Source organism: Elephas maximus, chromosome 2 (assembly GCF_024166365.1).
Source record: "Elephas maximus indicus isolate mEleMax1 chromosome 2, mEleMax1 primary haplotype, whole genome shotgun sequence".
In the NCBI taxonomy this organism is placed as follows: Eukaryota; Metazoa; Chordata; class Mammalia; order Proboscidea; family Elephantidae; genus Elephas; species Elephas maximus.
The window spans coordinates 165705448-165719256 of NC_064820.1; the positions used below are offsets into that span (position 1 = coordinate 165705448).

Consider the following 13809-nt stretch of genomic DNA (forward strand, 5'->3'; position numbering starts at 1 on the left):
CAAAGATTATCCCCTATTAGCAGATGTGGTAAACAAGGCTCAGAAAGGTGGATGGCTCAGTTTAGGGCAGTGTAGGCTCAGGGGATCACGGTCAGGGGCTGCTGACTTCCGAGGGGCTGCTCTGGCTGGAGGACACAGACTTGCTTTGTGAGGCATCAGGAGGCAGGTCCGATGAGTGCATGTGTCAGAGAAGGCTGATTTCAACCCAGAGTAAGGAGGAAACTTTAAAAAGCAGAGCTACCAAGATGGAAGGCATGTATCTGGGAGAAGCGAGCTCCCCATTTCTGAGCTGTGGAGCAGAATCCAGGAGCCCACAGCAAGATAGCGAGATGTTTTGGTGGGGGTTCTGGCCAAGTCCTAGCTTGAGGTCTTTGGCTCTTTGAGGAAGGGGCTTGGATTCTCCTCAGCCCCTGCTGGCCGAGAATTGGCCTGCCTGGGCAGGTCTCAAGGGGCGGTAGGTGGAGGCTTGCTGTAGTCATCACTCAGTGGCAGCCATCTCTGATTTACGCCACCAGCCTTGCCAATAGCTGCCTGCCCAGGCAGAGGCCAGGTGAGGAGAAGTGCATGTCATCACCTCAGGGCCTTTACCGGTGATGCGCCCTCTGCCTCTTTATCCCTGGGTAACTCCTGCTTATGGTTTTACAGGAGTCTTAGCATCACCTATTTAGGGAAATGCCGGCTGATCCACCTGCAGGGTTAAATTGGTGGTTCTCAAAGCTGGCCTCCGGACCAGCAGCTTTAACATCACCTGGGAACTTGTTAGAAATGCGAATTATCTAGCCCAAACCCATACCTACTGAATCAGAAACGCCGAGGGTGGGGTCCATAATGTGTGTTTCGACAAGTCTTCCAGGGGACTCTGCTGCTCACAAAAGTTTAAAACCACTGGGGAAGGTCATAAAAAAAACCCAAAACATTGATGCCTCTCTCCTTGGGCTCTTCTGTTTTCATAGTGAGACGCTCAGCAAATGTTGGGATCTAGAGCAAAGCCCAGTCTCTCTTTACCCTGCCTTCAAGGAGCCACTATCTTGTACCAGCTCCCTGTCCCCCAGAAACCGCCTTGTGACACAATGATGGGACACAGCAAACCCCAGCCTGCTTTCAGGAGACAGTACTGGGGCAACTTGAGGAAGACACAAATGGCAGGGGGGACTGGAAGGGTGGGGGCTTTGAGGGTGGTGAGGATGGGGAATCTCTGGGTGCTTTTGATGGCAGGCTGTGGGCAGGGGTCAGGTAGAGAGGGTGGGTCGTGTTTCAGAGAAGGGTGTGGGCTGCTGCTGGTGTGTAGAGGTGATTACAGCAAGGCCAGATGTGGTCCAAGAGGGCTGAGGTTGACCAGTCCAGTGGTTTTAATAATTTTAGTAATGATGATAATCATAATTGCTGCTAACATTGATTGACAGCTTGCATGCGCCTTCTAGGTACTTTCCATGTAATCTCATCTGGGTTAAGCCCCAGAACAACCTATAAGGTAGGCACTGTTGTCCCCATTTTATAGATGGGAATACTGAGGTCATACGGCTAGAAGGTGGTACAAACCCATTGCCATCTAGTCGATTCCAACTCATAGTGACTCTATAGGACAGAGTAGAACTGCCCATAGGGTTTCTAAGGAATGGCTGGTGGATTTGAACTGCCGACCAGGGCTCCACAGATCTAGGAATTTTATCTAGGAGGTGCTTGGGACATACTCTCATTGGAAGGGGTTCAGTAGGAGATTGTCTTGGAATGTTTGTGCAGCAGGCATAACTTAGATTGATTTTCTGAAGATACGAAAAATACATTCCTTCAAATGAGTGGATCAGGCTTCGGAGGAAGGCTGATGGAGATTGTTTTGGGGCCACCACTGCAAATACTGTCATTCTTCAAGTTTTATCGGTGGGCCAGCTGAGGCTCAAACCCAGTGATGAGTTCAAGGTTCCACAGCTAGGACGAGAGACAAAACTAGAGAGAGAAAAGTGGGTCTCCTCTGGTTCTAGCAGGAGGGGATGGGAATCAAAATCAGAGTCCACCATCCTCCCTGCATGTTCATTCCCGCCTCAGGAGCCCAAAGCCTTCACTGACACAGGGTAGGAACCCCTGCATTTCACAAGTGGGGAGCTGAGACCTGGAGAGGCGCAGGGACTCACCCAAGGCCACACAGGGTATCCGTGTCATGGTTGGGACCAGAACCCAGAGCTGCCTCTACCCCTCTGCAGGGAAGGATTTGTTTCCCGAAACTATACTCTCCCCTCGCCTCACAACCATCTTCGCAGGCTGGGTAGCTGTAGCCCTCAGGGTGGCCCGGAGCAATGCTGGGGACAGAGGTGGGTGTACCCTGGGGAGAGAGCTGCCAGGGAGGGTGGGGCAGCCTCCAAGAGGAAGAACACTAAGAAGCCCAAACCCCAGACGGAAACCAAATGTATTTTCTCAGTCCTGAGAGGATATTTGGAACAATGGAGGTGGGATGGGGGAAGCTGCACTATAAAAAGGGCTTCTCGATATCCTTTAAAAAAAAAAAAAAGTAGAGTCTTTAAGTTTGACTTTTGTTTTTCCGAAGGATGTTTATATTACCACTTGAGGGTAGGATCTCAGTTTTGTTCCTGAGGTTTGTTAAAACCAAAAAAAAAAACCAAACCCAGTGCCATTGAGTCTATTCCGACTCATAGCGTTGTCAGGGTTTTTTGTTTTTAAATAGACTCAGGGCTTTAGAGCTGGGAAGAAATTGTTCGGGTCCATTCTCCCCATTTTACTGTTCGGGAAACTGAGGCGGAGAGGTGGGAAGGGGCCTTCTAGAGGTTGCACCATGAAGTAGCAGAGCACTTGGGATCAGAACCTGCGTCTTCAGTGCCTCGTCAGGGGCTGTTCTTCCTGACTTACCACCCTCCCCCCAGCCCTGGGTCACTGGCTGGGGTAGAAGCTGGGCAGGGGCTATAAAGGGATCCCCCCTTGGCAGTACCTCTGAGCTGCCTGGTCTGATGAGTTCCTTGGTGGGCAGAAGGTTGAGACGGTGTGCCTGGTGATGCTGGGACCCAGCTGCACACCATCTCCCAGCAGCTGGGAGCTGTGAGTCACCCACAGTGGGTGCAGAGAGGCTCTGGCCAGTGTGTGTTGTGATTCATCTTGTTCTCCCAGCCCTGATTGGATGACTAGGCCTGAGCCCTGATTCATGCCCACGCACATGGACTAAGGCTGCTGCCAGCTTGGGGTCTGATTTTGCAGATATGGGGGCGCACAGGGAGCCTGGGGGAGTCTCCTCCTCCTGCCACCTCCTGTCTCTTGTGTATCCCATGATCTTGACCCATCCTATTTCCACCGGCTCCGGGGTCTGTACCCCTGAAATCACGTGTAACGTTTTGTAGGCGTTTATAGGTATGATTTTTCTGAAGAGAGAGTCCGTAGTTTTCATGGTGACCCCCTGAAATACTGGTAGGATGTCGGGGCTGCTTGCACGCGTACAGGCTTGAGAGAGGGTTGTTGACGGGGAGATGTGGTTCAAGCAGAAAGTAGCCCACTGGCGTTACAGTTCATTCAGAGTGTGGTCTAAGCCAACTCCTCCACTTAATAGCTGGATGATCTTGGATAAGTTACTTTGTCTCTCTGTGCTTCAGTTTCCTCTCCTGTAAAATGGGAATAATAAGAGTATTTATCGTATGGTGTCATAGCTAGGCTTTAAAGTGAAATAATACGTATGAAGGATTTATCCCAGTGTCTGGTACAAAGTAATCACTTAGTAAAAGTTTTCATTATTATTATTAGTTCCGACTCTGTTCTCAATTTGCTGTGTGATCCTGGTAAGTGCCTTATCTTGGGGTCTTAGTCTCCATCTCCAGCTCTGCAGTCTGTGGTGGGCTTTCCGGGAGCTGTAGGGCAAGGCTGAGGGCAGGGCTGGACAGGGGAGGGAGGGAGGGAGGCCCTTTCTGCATTCCAGGACTACCCAGGCCAGGCCCTCCCTGGTACCACTATGTGTGGCTTTGTCCTGAAGGCTGGGTTATGTAACCAGCCGGGCTTGACCAGGCAGGACATGATTCTCAACCTTGTTTTGTCCCTCTGCTGTCCCTTTTTCTCCCTTCCTCCAACGGAGCAATTACATTAGCTGACCAGTTCCCCAAGCTACAGGGGTGAAATTGGACCCTGGCTTTTCTGTTATCTGATTTAGTTCGGAGGTTGGCTGGGTGGGCGCCCCGCCTCCTGCCGCCTGGGGACAGAACAGAGCTGATACCTTTGTGCCTGCTTCGGGATGGAGACGGGGTCTTCTTTGAGGGGAAGATGGGCTTTCTAGATGGCCAGGGCCCTTGGTCCTGCCTTTTAGGTCTTAAGGCTAGGGGCTGCTGACTTACAGTTCCAGTGGGTATGACTCCCTACCCAGAAGCGTCCTCTCCATCCTTGCAGACCAGCGCCAGTGCCACCTCTCCCAGGAAGCCTTCCCAGATAACTGATCTGCAGGGAAGTCAGCCTCCACTGAACTCCACAGTGTATTCTCTATCCCTTTTAAGAGAACAGGGGCCACAAACTGACGGGCCACGTCTGGCCCACAGGCAGAATTTACTTGGCCCCTGCCAAATATGGAGCTAGTTGCCAGTAGGAGATTTTACATAAAAATCCTACTTCTTGCTTCAAATATTGGAAGATTGGAAACCCCTGAGCCTACATTCCCCAATGGCCACTGCTGCCCCCTTCAGATGGGTCCCGTGCTCTCCACTTTGCCCCATCCCCACCCAGTCACCTCCAGCGCTAACAGATCTTCTTAGCCTCCATAGACCCTGAGTTTGCAACCCTGCCCCTATGGGATGGAGTCCTTTCTCCTCTGCATTATGGTGTGGTGTTGGTATCTGTCTCCTCTGCGGGCTCTTTGAGGACAGAGTGTGTATGTGTGTGCCTGGGGAGGGGGGTGGTTTCATTCATCTCTGTGTCTCTCACATCAGTGTGTTCAGGCACAGAGCCATGTACACAGCAGGAGCATAATAAATGCACTCGTTGTGAATAAAGGCATGACAGTGGTGCCACCCTGCCAGCTGTGAAGGTTCCATTTAATAGAGGCTTCTGGATCAGCCTGCCCTGTGGGCCTCAAACCCTCCTCCCAGATAAGCAGCAGCTGCTTAGCCACTGACCCAGGAAGCTTAAGCTGCAGATAAACCTTCGCTGAAAGTGCTTCCTTCACCCTGAGATATCACAAAGGAAGGAACATTTCACCTGCAACTTCCCCAGGTTTTCCTCTCCCAAGGGGCTTGGAGGAGCTGGATGGGGAGGGGAGCTGGGACCAGCAGCCTTCAGAGGGCATCAGGTCCAGAACCCAGTGTCTCGGTTGGCGGGGCGCAAGAGGGAGCTGGGGTGGTGGGGGTGTCTGCAGATCAATAAGGAACCCTGTCTGGGATTGGTGGGGGAGATACCTGGGTGGCAGTTGTGCTGAGTGACATCAACATGCCCCGTTTCCTCTCTGGACTTCTCTTTCTCCCTCTGCACCATCATGCGGGGCTCCGCTGGGTTGTCGTGGCTGTACATGCCTTGGCTGCCATTCTTGGAGAGGTTGGCAGAGAGGGGATGGGGCCAAGTGGCCAGTGTCTGAGTGGGGTGAGGGCTCCCAGTCCTGGCCCCTCCCTGGCCAGGCCCAGAGGGGTTTCACATCCTTTAGGTAACAGGATGCGATGCCATGAGAGGAGGCAGGCCAGGCATCAGGGTCAGAGTGGTTAGACGCACTGCTCTGGATGTCTGTCCCCACGGCAGGGTCGGGGTGGGGTGGGAGCTGAGCCTACGGACGTTGGGAACTGGCCTGAGTGGCCCATCAGTCAGAAGCCAAGTGCCACAGACTGAGTAGCTGAGGCTCTAAGTGTAGACCTGAACAAGCGCTTTATAGTTGGGTAAACTGAGGCACATAGAGGGGAAGGGCCTCTCCCAATGTCACAGGGTGAGTGAATGGACAGCCTGGTCTGAATCTCAGGTCTTCTGACTCCTAGGTGGGACAATGGTTTGATTGTCTGTGATGACCTGGAGGCAAGGGCCTGGAAAAGGGAAGCCACCATCAGTCGTTGCCACCCTGGAGGCATGAAACTGGTCTGGTGTGCAAATTACCCCTCCAACATCCTCATCCCACTTTTTTGTTTTTCCTTAAGCTGTCTCAGATGGGCCCACTGCCCCGTGCCCATTTCCACCTGGCACTGGGCTTCATGCGCTTGATTCTTAGAACAAAGCTTCCTTCTGACAGTCTTCCTGCTAACAACAGGAAAAGGGTAAGTGTGTCACCGGGCCTCCTCCTCTGCCTCCTCTCTCCGGGAGCACGGGCAGCCTTTGTCAGACACCAGACCCTGGCAGCACTGTGGGGCAGTGAGGGGGGGCAGTGAGGGAGGGCTACAGCCACCAAGCCATGTCCCTTCTGGCACCTGGAGCCACTGTGTGCAGGCCCAGCTCTCAGACTCAGAAGTTCTCCCCGCTCAGTGACCAAAAGGCATCAGACAGGGACAAATGTCCATTGGTCCAAGCAGTCAACAATTGTCCCAGGACAGTATACCTGAGGGGTTTTAGCTGACCCCAGTGTAGTATCAGCCCCCAGGCAACCCTGTCCTCCTAGCTACTGCAGAAACGAAAACATGTCCTCAGGCTGAGGGAGGTAATAGTCCCTTGTTCAACCCTTTTTTATTAAGCACCAGCATGGTTTCAGGTGGAGCCCTCGTGGGGCAGTGGCTAAGAGCTCAGCTGCTAAATCAAAAGGTCAGCAGTTCAAATCCACCAACCACTCCTTGAAAACCCTATGGGGCAGTTCTACCCTGTTCTATGAGTTGAAATTGACTTGACGGCAACGTGTTTGGTTTGTTTCAGGCACTTTTCTAGGCACTAGGTGGGACACAGCAGTGAACAAAACAGACCTGCTTTGGACTTGGGGCTGGCACTGAGATGTAATCAACAAACCAGCAGACACATCCATTTGTCAGGTGGTGAGAAATGCCAGGAAGAAGGATAAAACTGAGTTAAAGGAGAGAGTGCACCTTGAGGGAGTTAATATTCTATAACGGGTAGTCATGGAGGTCTCGCTGGTAAGGAGGCAGCAGCCTCTGGAAGGGAGGGAGCCACGGAGTATCTGGGGAAGAGCATTTCAGGCAGAGGGACCAGCAGTGCAAAGGCTCTGAGGCAGGCGGGTACATGGCGTGTTTGAGGAAGAGCAAAGAGACCGGTGTGGCTGGGGCAGGAAGAGTAAGAGTGCGTACGGTAGGAGATGGGGCGAGAGGGGTGGGATGGGTAGCACAGACCTCATAGGACCTCCTGGGCCATCGGGAACACTTTGCTGTTTAGTCTAGGTGAATGGGAAGCTGCTGGAGGGTTTTGAGCTGAGCTGTGACTTGTTTTGACCTACATTCTGGAAGGATCCCTTGGGCTACCGTCTGGAGAAGAGACTGGAGGGTGGCAAGGGTGGGAGCAGAAGGGCGAGCTGGGAGCCGCTGCAGCCACGCAAGGTGAGGGAGGACGGTCTAATGGGGGTGATGGCAGGGGTGGCTGCAGCCACGCAGGTGAGGGAGGACAGCTAGTGGGGGTGATGGCAGGGGCGGCAGCCAGTGGTCGGACCCTGGACTTAACTTCGTAGGATGAGCTGCCGGGGTTTGCTGATGGATTAGGTGTGCGCTATAAGGGGAAGAGTGTGTCAGCGGCAAGGTTTCTGGCCTGAGGAACTGAAGGGTTGTGTTGCTATTTACTGAGAGGGAAAACTGGAAGACAAGCAGGTTTGGGGAGAGAAATGGAGATTTTGGGTGAGATGTGCTAAGGGGGCATTCATTGGTAGGACTACGTGGTGGAGATTGGCCCTGGGCCCTGCATACTCCCGTTGCTGTAGGGGTGATTTCTGTAGGGGCATGTCGGGGGGTACCTGGAGGACCCTTCCCAACCCTGAGAGTCTGTTCTGTAAAAACAAATGCTTCCTGGCCCCTTCATGCTCTCGCCTCTTTTCAAACCTCCCCCTGCTTTCCTCTTCCTTCTGGCCGGAGAAAGAAGGCAGATTCTGAGGACTTGCTGTCACTGGGGTGGTCCCAGCCTTTCTGCCTGGCAGAGTTCTTCCTGGGGCGGGGGATGGGGGGAGAGCCCTGGAAGGGGAGGCCAGAAGCCTCAGGCCTTGCCCTGGCTCTGTGCCAGCAGGAGGTCTGCCCTCCTTTACTGAGAAGTGTTGAACTGGCAGGGAACACTTGTGTAACAGCAGTTAAGAGCCTAGGCTTGCAGTCAGGCAGGTGGTGCAAATCCTTGCTTTGCTGCTTGGCTGTGAGACCCTGGGTTAGTGACATACCCTCTCTGACCCTCACTTTTCTCATCTTATGAAAATGGGCAAATTATATATATACCTGTTTCACAGGTTAAATAATATAATGTACATAAAAACCCAAAACCAAAGCAAACCCAGTGCTGTTGAGTCGATTCCGACTCATAGTGACCCTACAGGACAGAGCAGAACCGCCCCATAGAGTTTCCAAGGAGCGCCTAGCAGATTTGAACTGCCGACCTTTTGGTTAGCAGCAGTAGCATTTCACCACCACACCACCAGGGTTTCCAGCATACATAAAGCACTTAGTAAAGGCCCTGGCGTATGCCACCCCCAGTTAAGAGAGTCTGTTAATAAAGGGACCTATGTAGTCAGTCAGGTCAAGGGGTTTAGATTTTGCCCAGTGAAGTGGGAGCCATGGGAAGTTATTGAGCAAGAGCATGTTATGAGTGTGGTCTGTGTGTGTAGGGGTCTGGGCTGAGCCCTCTCTCCAAATCTCTGAGCTCCTGCAGTGCCCTTTATCTTTATATCCCAGTGGTCAGCCTCAGGGAAATGCACCTGAGGGACTTTGAGGGGGGCTGGTATTGAGGGGACTTGAGTTGCATGTAGGGCTCTGGACTGGGCTGGTGGGGCAGGGAAGGCCCTGGAGTGGCATTCCACTGGGCAGTTAGATGTGACCTCGGTTCTTGGTCTGGGTGCATGCTGGGTGGTGCCCCCTCCAGTGGAGTCGTGGAGAGATTGACAATGGGTGGAATGTGGCCCCCTCAGGACCCACACTTCACTGGTGCCCTGGCATGTCAGCCAAGCCTGTGCTCCTGCAAGCCTGTTTTCTAGCAGTTGAGCCATACCAGGACGCCCAAGGACATTTCAGAGTTCTCCAGGGCTCGCAGCCCAGCAGTCGCCAGGCATGACCTGTTTTTCCAGAGTCCAAGGGTCTTCAGGGATGGAGGGGACGCTGGAGATCTGGGGATTTTTTTTTTTTTCAACAGCTGGGTAAACTGAAGTCCAGAGAGAGCAGGGCACTTGACCAAGGTCTCACAGGGCTGCCTCCCTCACATCTGTCACCTCCCTCTGTTCCCATGTCCCTTGCTCAGGCTCCTGGCCTTTTGCCCAGGCAATTGGAACAACCTCCCTCTTGTGGGCTCCGCTCCTCAAGAGCTTTGTTTGTCCTCCTGTTATCACAGGATTACCATAGCCTACCATGTACGCACTATTTGAGTTCATCTGGTCCTCTGTCCCCCTCCAGCAAGAATACTTGTGGCTGATTCTCCCAGACAGAACAGCGTAGCACAGGGATGCTGGGCTCAGGCTCCAGAGCCAGACTGACCTCCATTTGCACTCCAGCTCTGTTGCTTCCTAGTACAGTGACCTTGGGCAAGATACTCAACATTTCTGAGCCTCAGTGTCTCTGTTCTTAAAATGAAAACAGTTGTTGTTAGCTGCCGTTGAGTCAGCCCCTGAGTCACGGTGACTCCGTGCATAATGGAACGAAATGCTGTGCCTGTGTTCTGTTGTGGATCAGACCATTGTGACCATAGGGTTTCCACTGGCTGATTTTTGGAAGTAGATCGTCGGACTTTTCTTTCTAGTCTGTCTTAGTCTAGAAGCTTCATTGAAACCTGTTGAGCATCCTAGCAACATGCAAACCTCCACTGACAGATGAGTGTTGACTGTGCGTGCGGTGCATTGGCTGAATTGAATCCAGGTCTCCTACGTGGAAGGCAAAAATTCTACCACTGAGCCACTAATTAAAAAAAAAACTTGCTATGAGTTGACTCCAACCTATGGTGACTGCATGTATGTCAGAGTAGAAATGTGCTCCATAGGCTTTTCAATGACTGATTTTTTGGAAGTAGATCGCCAGGCCTTTCTTTCAAGATGCCTCTGGGTGGACTTGAACTTGCAGCCTTTCTGTTAGCAGCTGAGTGCGTTAACTGTCTGCACCACCCAGGGACTTTGAACCACCAGTTAGCAGTGCTTAATTTACAGGGCTGTTGTGATGATTAAATGAGACGATACATGAAGTGCTGGAGTGCAATAGCTGGTATGTAGTAAGTTTTCAAAAACGATCATTGTCGCTGAAAAGGCCCATAAATGCTGTTTGGACTGAAAAGCTTAGGGCGTGCAGGAGAAGACACAACCTTGAACAGGGAGGCGGAAAGCTTGGGTTTCGAGTTTACTTTCAAACACTGACTCACTGTGCTCTTTTGGGGAGTCAGTCGTCCTCTGGGAGCCCTACTTTCCTCATTTAAGAAAGAGGGAGGAAATCCCTGCTCTGCTCTTATAAAGTTGTCACGTAACACAAGGAAATGTCTGTGAGAAAGCTTTGCCTCTGTGCAGTGCTTTAAAAATGGTCAAGTGGTGGCTGTGGTGTGCTAATGACGATGAAGACGTTGTAACCACAGCAATGGACAACTGGCTTGGCTGGAGGCTGGTTAATCTGCGAAATGCTTGGGCGCCCACGTGGGCTTCCCCACCACTGCCTGCCTGCTCCCTGCTGTGCAGGAGCTGGCCTTTAATATTAGCCTCGCATGATGTACTTGAAAATGTGGGAGGTGAAAAGATCCAGCAGCATCTTCCAGGCCGCAGTGGGTTTGGATTATCCATTCTGATGCCATGGAATGGGGGAGTTAAGAGTCAGACAGACCCTGGTTCAAACCTCAGCTATAGTTCCCAACTGGAAGCTTGAGCCAGTTGCTTAATATCTTAGTCCTCTAGTGCTGCTATAACAGAAATACCACAAGTGGATGGCTTTAACAAAGAAAAGTTTATTTTCCTCAAAGTAAAGTAGGCTAAAAGTACAAATTCAGGGCGTCAGCTCCAGGGGAAGGCCTTCTCTCCCTGTTGGCCTTCTCATCAATCTTCCCCAGGAATAGGAGCTTCTCTTCCCAGGGACCCGGGATCCAAAGGATGAGCTCTGCTCCTAGCACTGCTTTCTTGGTGGTATGAGGTCCCTCTGTCTCTCTGCTAGCTTCTCTCTTTTATCTCTCAAAAGAAATTGTCTCAAGACACAACCCAGTCTTGTAGATTGAGTCCTGCCTCGCTACACAGCTGCCATCCATTCTCCCTCATTAACATCACAGAGGCAGGATTTACAATATATAGGAAAATTACACAATACCAGGAATCATGACCCAGCCAAATTGATGCATACGTTTTTTGGGGGGACGTAACTCAATGCATGACACTGCTGTGAGCCTCAGTTTCCACATTTGTAAAATGAAGCCCCAGTGAGGTGGAGGCAAAGCATTTGGCAAAGGGCCACATAGTTATATAGAGTCATTGTGTAATATGCTTCAGCCTGGAAGATAGTAATTTATTGATTTATCAGTGGTGGGGATTTGGGGTCATTGCACCCATTTCTGGGATTGGGCTGCACAGAGCATTCCCTACAGAATCACCCAGCTTAGAGTTAGGAGGGCACTTGGAATCATCTGGTCTGACCCTCAGTGCTTTTCCCATTTTACAGGTGAGCAAAGCAAAGCTCACACAGGAGCAGGTGCTTGCTGAGGTCACTGGCAAGTTAGTGCAGGGCCAGGCTAGGGTGAGGCAAGTGAGGCACCTAGGGCACGTGATTTAAGGAAGTGCACTCTCTGAGATGCTAGCCTTGCACTTGAACATCCTGAGAGTGTACCTCCTTAAATTTTGTGCCTTCAGTTCTTCATTTGCCTCACCCTACCCGGACCCTGGGTTAGTGCCTGATCTAGAACTAGAACTCAGATCTTCTGACCCTATGTACTGTTCCCACAGCCCTGGGAGTGCAAGGACACCTGAGAGGCATCCTCCAGAGTCTCACCGAGGCCACCTGGGCCCATGTAAGAGGAGCTTGGGAGCTTGCTTTAAGTAGGTCACCTGGCGCTTTTTGCTCTATGTCTGTCTCTACTCTAGCTGTCTGTGTTCTAGAGGAAGCAAGGCCCTCTCGCCTACCTTGCCCACCTCTTGCCCCCACCCCTGGCCAGCTATGCCTCCTTGTAAACGTGTCGCACCCCCTCACACCTGAGGCGTGTTGGCAGTAGGCTTGTGTCAGGGTGACAAGCTCCAGCGAGTCTGGTGGGATGAGGCTGCTTTCACGTGGGTCTTCATGGGATCCCCTTGGTCTCAGCAGGGCCCATGTTTGCCCACTAGGCCTCCAGGAGATTAGGGGCTTTTGCGGCTCCAAATGCCTCAAAGCTTTTCCCTTCCTCTGTCGCCCCAGCACACCTGCCACCCGCCTCCCCTTCCCCCCGCTCCGCCGCCCCATGTTCTGGCTACCAGGCCTAGAGGCTTTTCAGTTTACCCCCGGCTTTGGTGCCTTCAGGATGGCTGTGGCAGGGAGTCCACCTGGGCCAGTCTCCCTGTCACCACCCTGAGCCTGCTGGCTGAGCCTCAGGTGACTTCTTAAGAGCGACCAAAGGCACTAATCCCTGGCAGGGGTTCCTAGTATTTACCGGTGACTGGCGGGATCCTAGGCCACCCTCATGGTATGACGTGAAGGGCCCTGGCACCTCTGCCCAGTCTCCATGCCTAAGCTCCACGCACACAAACACACCATCTTTGTTAATACTCCTGCTCGCGGGGCCTGAGACTCAGCCAGTAGCCAGTTGCCTGTGTTCTCCCTGGAGTCCTCTAAGAAGGCAAATACCTTTTCAGGGGGACGCTTTTAAGTGTTTGCTGCTGAGAGGTGAAGCCAGGCTAATCAGTTGCTACTGAAGTGATTTTGACTCCTGGCGATCCCATATGTGTCAGAGTAGGTTTGTGCTCCAAAGGTTTCCTTTTTTCTTTTTAAATTTTATTTTGTTGTTGTTGAGAATATACATAGCAAAACGTATGCCAGTCCAGCCTTTTCTACATGTACAGTTCAGTGACGTTGCTTACATTTTTTAAGCTGTGCAACCATTCTTACTCTCTTTTTCTGAGTTGTTCCTCCCGCAATGACATAAACTCACTGCCCTCTAAGATTCCCGCCTAATCTTTTGAGTTGCTGTTGTCAGTTAGATCTCATATAGATAGTTGTTGAAAGAGCATAATGCTCAAGGCAGGCATTTTGTTACTAGTTAAGCAAAACTATTGTATGGTTTTAAGAAGACTTCAGGGGATAATTTTGGTGTAAGTTTTAAAGGCTATCTCGTGGCAGTACCAAAGGGTTTTCAATGGGTGATTTTTTGGAAGTAGATAGCCAGATGTTTCTTCTGAGGTGCCTCTGTGTAGACCCCAACCTCCAACCTTTCGGTTAATAGCCATTTGCACTACTCAGGGACTCTGAACCCAGATGAATCCTGCCCTTTTCCAGCTTACTGTGTGATGGTGGCTGAGTTGCTCCGCCTCTCTGGGCCTTGGCTTTATAAATCCCTTTTCAGCTCTAGGATTTCAACACCCTGACACAGATTCTAACACCCTCCACACCTTTGTCAGTCACCTTTCTTCCCGGCAGGAGGTGGAGCAATGGAAAGGTCTGGCAGCTGAGTTGGGGTGAGGCGGGGGCCAAAGCCAACCTCGTACACATTTAGGCCCCAACTGGTCCTGATAAAGAGCTACCAGTCCTTCTTCCTCTTCTTCTCAGGACAGGTGGGGAAACTGAGGCCTAGATGGGGAAAGGCCTTGCTTATGGTCACATA

The 13809-nt window shown here is 51.7% G+C and overlaps 1 protein-coding gene across 9 annotated transcripts in view; it reads left to right on the forward strand.

Annotated features, from left to right (window-relative positions):
- NDST1 (N-deacetylase and N-sulfotransferase 1) overlaps positions 1-13809 on the forward strand; it is a 173150-nt gene that overhangs the window by 40173 nt on the left and 119168 nt on the right. Inside the window, exon 1 of one of the 9 annotated variants that reach the window (XM_049874085.1) lies at positions 5768-6206. The exons of the other annotated variants lie outside the window; for them this stretch is intronic. The gene's annotated coding sequence lies outside the window, so the exon portion shown is untranslated. Of the gene's footprint in view, positions 1-5767; positions 6207-13809 lie in introns of those variants that run through there. 9 annotated transcript variants of the gene reach the window in all.